Source organism: Anser brachyrhynchus (genome assembly GCF_964034855.1).
Source record: "Anser brachyrhynchus genome assembly, chromosome: Z".
NCBI classification, from domain to species: Eukaryota; Metazoa; Chordata; class Aves; order Anseriformes; family Anatidae; genus Anser; species Anser brachyrhynchus.
The window spans coordinates 16223980-16231064 of NC_137697.1; positions in this window are offsets into that span (position 1 = coordinate 16223980).

Consider the following 7085-nt stretch of genomic DNA (forward strand, 5'->3'; position numbering starts at 1 on the left):
ACAGGATGTATGAAAAAGGCAACATGTTTTCTCAGTTTCCAATGTCATGCTCTAGTCATTAAAGCAAGTTCCATTGCAGAAGACTCAGCTGCAGCTTTGACAAGCCTGTTATTGCATATTCACTTCTGCTGCCTAACTGGATAAAACTACCTTGGACCTCTCTCAAGTTACACAGAAAATTGTGTTCAAGCTAGGCAGAGCAATTTTATCAGCCGTTGTTGACTCTGCCAGTTGAAACTGAACTTATAAATCAGGTAGTCAGACAATTTAAGACAAGATTGCCACTACTACTGATGAGGACTAAAATGTGAATTGCCAACGCTACATGCAATTAGAGTGTTATGCTTATTAATACCAAAGAAACTACCAGTGTGTATTCTAGCATTGTGATAAAAAATAGGAATAGCGTTTTACAGGGTGAACAAAACCTTTAGGCTTCAGAACTGGTCCTAGGGGTGGAACCCCTCCTTTTCATCCTATCTTTCCCCTAACTTTTTTTTAAGCATCAAAAATGAAAACAAGATTTTTTATGGAAAGGAAGGAAAACCTTTTATTCCTATGCACAGTTAGAAAGAAGTGACAATATCTGCCTATTCTTCCCACCTCCTTCCCCAACTTTTCTTCACACCTGCTTTCACCATTAATGTTGTCCAGAAATACCGCTTGAAGACATCATCATGAAGCATGCAATATTCAAACAACAGTTCCAAGTGTAGTTCAGTGAAACAATATCAAGAGGGAACACAACCAACTCTGAAAATATAATTCTGTTATTTAGTCAAATCAGTAAGAAGGTATATTAGTACACTAACAAGGCTAACATTTGAGAGGTAACAATTCTACAAAACAATAAAGAGTCCTAGTATGTAAAGACAATTTACAATGAGGTATTTAAGAAGCCATATCTAGCTACAACAGAGTAACATCACTCAATTCTAATTAGCAGGAATATATTTAATAAAATTCCAAAGGCTTTTATAATAACTTTACTTATACTCCTTTTCTTTGACTATACGCCTTGAAAACTGTCACAAGGCTGACCTCTGCTGGGTCATAAATTACCAAGCATCTAGAAGGATACACAATACATTAAACTCTATACAGTTAAAAGAGAAAAGTAAGAAATTTTTCATAGGATCCCCAAATAGTCTGCATAGATTCCAACATGAAAAAGACATTCTTCACACAGTTTCTTGAAACAAGAAAGCTAATATTCTCCAAGCCATTGTATCAGACAAGAAACTAGCAAACCCACTACTCATTCTCTCACCACTATTTGAACACAAAATCATCTACAGAAAGGACTGCATTTCATGAGATCAAATTTAAAAGCTAGCACTGCACATCAGCTTTGAAACAACATAGCAAATCTTAGTCATGCACAAGGCCAGATCCTCATGCAGATAAGCACTTAAGCAAGGAAACAAAAGATCTGCAAACATGTAAATGCATTAAATTATGCTTTTTATTCACCGTCAGAATCAGTCTCGAAGTGCCAAGGTCAGTCCATCCTCTCTTCAGCAGGCAAGCTCAGGAAACACTGCCAGAAGCTTCTCTTACATTGTTAAAATTTCAGGGAACCTTGCATTATTTCAAACCACAATTATAGAAACAGTGTAAAAAAATTCACAAGAAGAGTTAGCTATAGACAGCTATAGGTTAGTGCTAAGACAAAAGACACTTCAGGTTGCTTTGGATGTTCAAGAGTTGTCTTCCCTAAACATGAATTTGATCAGTTCAGCACCATATAAATACCACGTTGAAAAATACAAGACTAAGACATGCATTTTAGAATGCCTACTTAGATCACAAAGCAACAATGACTGTATTACTGGAATTCATACCAGCCACCAGACCACATTTCTATGCATCTTATCCTCTCTCATTCCCAGTGAAAGCAACTGCAGTACATCAGAGACATACCTCAGTCTCCCTGACCAGAGTGCTGTACAGAGCAGAGCTGATTTTCAATATCCCCATAAGCAGCTGTGCCCCAACAACACAAAAGGTGATGCCTCTTTGCCTATATTCACTGCAGTTTGGCTGAAAACCAAAAGTTAAAAGTACTGTTTTCTTTAGTTGCATTAAATAAAATTAAAAAATAAATCAAGAGAGTTAACTGTTTTACATCATTTCCTGAACACAAAGTCACTCGGTGAAGCTGATGACTTTGAACAGATGGGGGACTCCTGTAAAACTCCTTAGCACTCACACAAGGACTGATGAGCCCTGAGATTTTGCCTGGTCTCCCATATATTAAGTCATTATGCTTCTCCTTTGCTACCCATGCCCTCAGCTCAATGTTTTCAGTAAACATACACCAAAAAGAACACCTCTGAGAAACTAAGAAAAAGTTAAAATTCACCACATTCCAATCATTCAGTACCCTCAATGTCAAAACAAAACCACAACCCCCCCCTCCCTATTTAAACATATCTAGCTCCATCTTCCAACCACTGAGTATTGCTCCCTTCTCAACTCATGTCTTTATTCCTTACCAATATATGTACTTCTTTACGTGAATGTACTTCCACGAGCTAATCAAGTGACCTCTTGTTCCTGTTTCTCATGAATGGAAAAGACTGAAATAACGTAAATCCTCACTTTAAGGAAAGTTATTTTGAATTCTCATCTTGCATCATATACAGTTTTTCAAATGCCTGCAAAACCTGCAATGTTTCAGTGTCAGTCACTCAGTACTGAGCGCAGAGGTCACACGAAAGATGAGTCAGCTGATCTTATGTAACATCCTCCAATTTAGACCTCCAAGAATCACATTAGCCTTTTGCCTCAGCATAATGTTGGAAAGCCTTGTTCACTGTGGGAGTAAACCCTTACACAGTTTTAGTTCTCCAGAACACAATCTCTCCTCACCTTTTTTCTTCTTTTAAATGACCTACACTTTCCCCTTTCAGATAATTTTGATATGACCATGCTTGAATTAATTTTTAACCTGCACTGTTCCATATTAATGCCTCTATTATTACTGAGCATTCTGAAAACACCAATGAGATTACCTACACTACCAACAGCTTTTTTTTAATATATATTTTCATATCCTGTTTCCTTTCCAGTGAAAACACTGACAGAAGAACCTAGTACTGATTTCCTGCAAAAATCATTAAGAGCATCTCCATCAGTTACTATACCCTTGAACTTGTATTTATGCAGTTCTTAATCACTTAAACTATTACTGGCTAATGTCAGTATTTGATCAGATGCTACTTAACGACATGCCATAAAAAGCCTAACGCATCCAAAATTTTCAGCCATATCTGTGGCTCCATAACTACTTATGAGGAATCCATAGTAAAACAAATAAAAAATAGATCTCTTGTCAATTTACCTAAATCTGACATACTGCTATTTTACCCCCCACGGCAAAAGTTTCAGAATTAAAAGCTGAAACACACTCTTTAATAAACCTGCAGACTCCAACCCTAATAAAACCAAGTTCACCATCCAAGACAGCGTACTTTCCATAAAGAATTAAAAACAACATATTGACTAAACATTAGCTATATTACTCAGCATTAGATTTTTACCACTGAAATTCTGTATCAGTTTTCTCATTCTTTTACCCAGATTTGCTGTCAGATGCAATCCCACATTCTCTTGAATAAGAAAAGTGTATTTGGTACTCTTCTAGTCTTCCACTTCTGCCAGAATGAGCAAGAAATTTCTCTATGCAGCCTTGGCTATCCAAAGTTCCCCCAAAAAGCAATGAATTTGAAAATGACAGCCCCTAAAAAAATAGTTTAAAAATCCTACCTCTTTTAATTTCTTCTAGAAAGGACTTCACATACATGTATCAGTTTCCTCTCTTTTAAAGAGATGTAAGCATATCTTTCATGTTACATAATTATGTCAGTAAAATCACACGAGAGTCAGGCACCCAAACATAAACTCATGAATAGGGACTTACTTCATCTAAATTCACCTGTTTATCATTAAACTTGCCAACTCCTTTTACAGACAGCAGAGTGCAACACCAATTTCTCAAGTATGACTCACATTGAAAGATAAATCCAGTCTACCTGGACTTGTGCAAAGCATTTGACACCATCCCCCATGATATCCCTGTCTCTAATTTGGAGGGAAATGGATTTAATGGATAGAACACTCAGTGGGTAAGGAATTGGCTGGATAGACACACTAAGAATTGTGGTCAATGGCTCGATGTCCAGGTGGAGATCAGTAACGAGCGGTGTTCCTCAGGGAGTCAGTATCAGGAATGACACTATACAACATCTTTGCCAGTGACATGGACAGTGGGATCAAGTGCACCCTCACCAAGTTTGCCGATGACACCAAGCAGTCAAAAACGCTGGAGGGAAAGGATGCCTGGGCAGGCTTGAGAGGTGGGCCCATGTGAACCTCACGATGATCAACAAGGCCAAGTAGATAGTGGATCTGGGTCTGGGTAATCGCAAGCACAAATACAGGCTGGGTGGAGAAAGGATTTAGAGCTGCCCTGAGGAGAAGGACTTGGGAGTGTTGGTTGACAAGGAGTTGAATATGAGCTGGCAACGTGCACTTGCAGCCCTGAAAGCCAACTGTACCCTGGGATGCATCAAAAGAAGCATGGCCAGCAGGTGGAAGGAGGGAGGTGATTTTGCACCTCTGCTCTGCTCTCAAGAGACAATACCTGGAGTTCTGCATTCAGCTCTGGAGCCCCAACAAAACAAGGACTCATTGGAGTGAGTCCAGAAGCAGGGCCATGAAGATGATCAGAGGGCTGGAGTACCTCTCCTGTGAAGACAGGCTGAGGGAGTTGGGGTGGTTCAGCCTGGAGAAGAGAAGGCTTTCCAGGGAAACATTACAGCAGCCATCCAGTACCTAAAAAAGGGCCTACAGGAAAGCTGGGGAGGGACTCTCTGTCAGGGAGTGGAGTGATAGGACAAGGGGGAATGGCTTTAAACTAACAGAGGGTTGGCTTAGATTAGATCTAAGGAAGAGATTCTTTACTCAGAAGGTGGTGAGACACTGGCACAGGTTGTCCAAAGCTGTGAATGCCGCATCCCTGGAAGTGTTCAAGGCCAGGTGGGATGGAGCTTTGAGCAACCTGATGTGAATGGAGGTGTCCCTGCCCATGGCAGGGGAGGTTGGAACTGGGTGGTCTTTAAGGTCCCTTCCAGACCAAACTGTTCCGTGATTAGCTGCTAACAATGCTAATACTCCAAGAGTGACTAACATCAGAGGATCTGAGCAGAAACAGAGATAAGCAAACCAAAAGATTTTTCAGATGACTGATAATTACCTTAGGAGCTGGAGTCAGCTGTGTTTGTCGAAGGAAAGAAAGCAATGTAACAAATATCAAGAAAGAGGAATGTTGAGCAAAGTCCCAGCTCCCCTCCCAAGAAAGGAAGATCAATACTTTCTTACCTCTTTTAGGAAATGATTGAGCAGAGCTTTCACAGCTGTAGAATCACTAGGAAGTAATAGGTCAGGAAAAAAGTTATGGTCAAGGTGATGCTGGAAGAAAAGGGATTCCTCTGCTGGGGCAAAACTTAGCATAGCTAAAGAATAAATACAAAACCAAACCAAAATATGAAATAAAATAAAACCTTTAAACTCAAGATTCTGGTTCTTGTCCAAAAATCCTAACAGTAACTTGACACCTAATTTCGTTACAGTATAAGTTTTAGTACTGTCCAAATCTAATTTTTTTTGTACATTGTCCAAATCTAATGACAAATTAGCTCCTCTTTACGTATGAACTTACAAGTGGATATTTAAGATAATGCTCTTAGATGACAAACATGAATTTATCATCCTTAAATAGGAAGAAAAAGCAACTAAACCAACAACATCTACCTTTGAGTCTTCCACCTGCTATGTTTAAAAAGGGTGCCTGCTAAGACTTAATTTAGTGAGCCTCTTCAGTAAACAGCCACTGAGATAAGCAAAAGAATGTCTGGCCTCACAGTTTAAGGGAAATAAACCTAATAGATACCAGGTTGTTCAGTCTTGGCAACATCAAGACACTGAAGGGTTTTAATACAGCAGTAAAAGTTAAATTCCTGAGAACGTTAATACGAAAACTGAAGTTTCTATTGACTATAGCTTAGGGAGATAAAGTGTTGTGTTTTTTTCTTAGACAGTGAATCAAGGTCAGTCTTCTCTCAGCTAGCTTTCAAGCAGCCTTCTACACAAGTGCAGTTGACCCACAGAAATGTGTCATATCTTCAACTTCTAATACTGGAAACTAATAAGTGAACACTAATTGCTGTTTAAAACAGGCTAAAGATGGCTATATGAATAGTAGGAGTGGAGCAGTGGGGAAACCATTCAATGTGACACTAGAAGGCTTATCAGCAAGCAGTGAGATTACTTCCTACCTCTCCTCCGCAGTTAAGAGCAAATGTCAGGTGACTTAGGGTTGGCTTCCTCATTTTTAAGCAAGACACTTTCCTAATAGCCGTTCTTATGCTTCATGCATTACTGTTGTAACCAAATGATTATACGAGTAGTCTAGTCAGTCTAAGATAATTGCAGATAAGCACATACAGCACGCTATCACAAATTTATGAAGTTACGTCACCTTCAGAGACCTAGAACAAAAGGTAAGAAGTGGCCTCAGGCTACTTTTAATATTAATATTTTCTTAATATCAAACAAGAACAAAGTTACTTTGTATCACTTTTGTTTAAACAATGATTACTGATATGAAGTCCAAGTATGAAGGCAGATCATGGAGACACACACTGTTCGTCAAAAGCACTATACCTGAGAAATATTGCAGTCTGCTAAGTCAGCAACCTCACAATATACATCTTAAAGCTTATTGACTGGTTAGGGGGTTAGCAAAGAGAAAATACTCACTGTTTCATTCCACGATAATCACCTTGCCACTTATTAGAATTTCAGACATAATTGTTGAGATGTCAGCTATCTTCTCTACTGCATAAACTTTGTGACATTCAGTAAGGTATGAAATATTGTTCTTTAGAACTCTAATGGATAACCTGAAACTATCACTAAGTAAATACCTGAAAACATTAATGCTTTAATAGCTCAGAGATGCTGTCACAATCAAGGTATACACAGTACAGTAGGTTTCATAATGTAAAACAAATGAAATC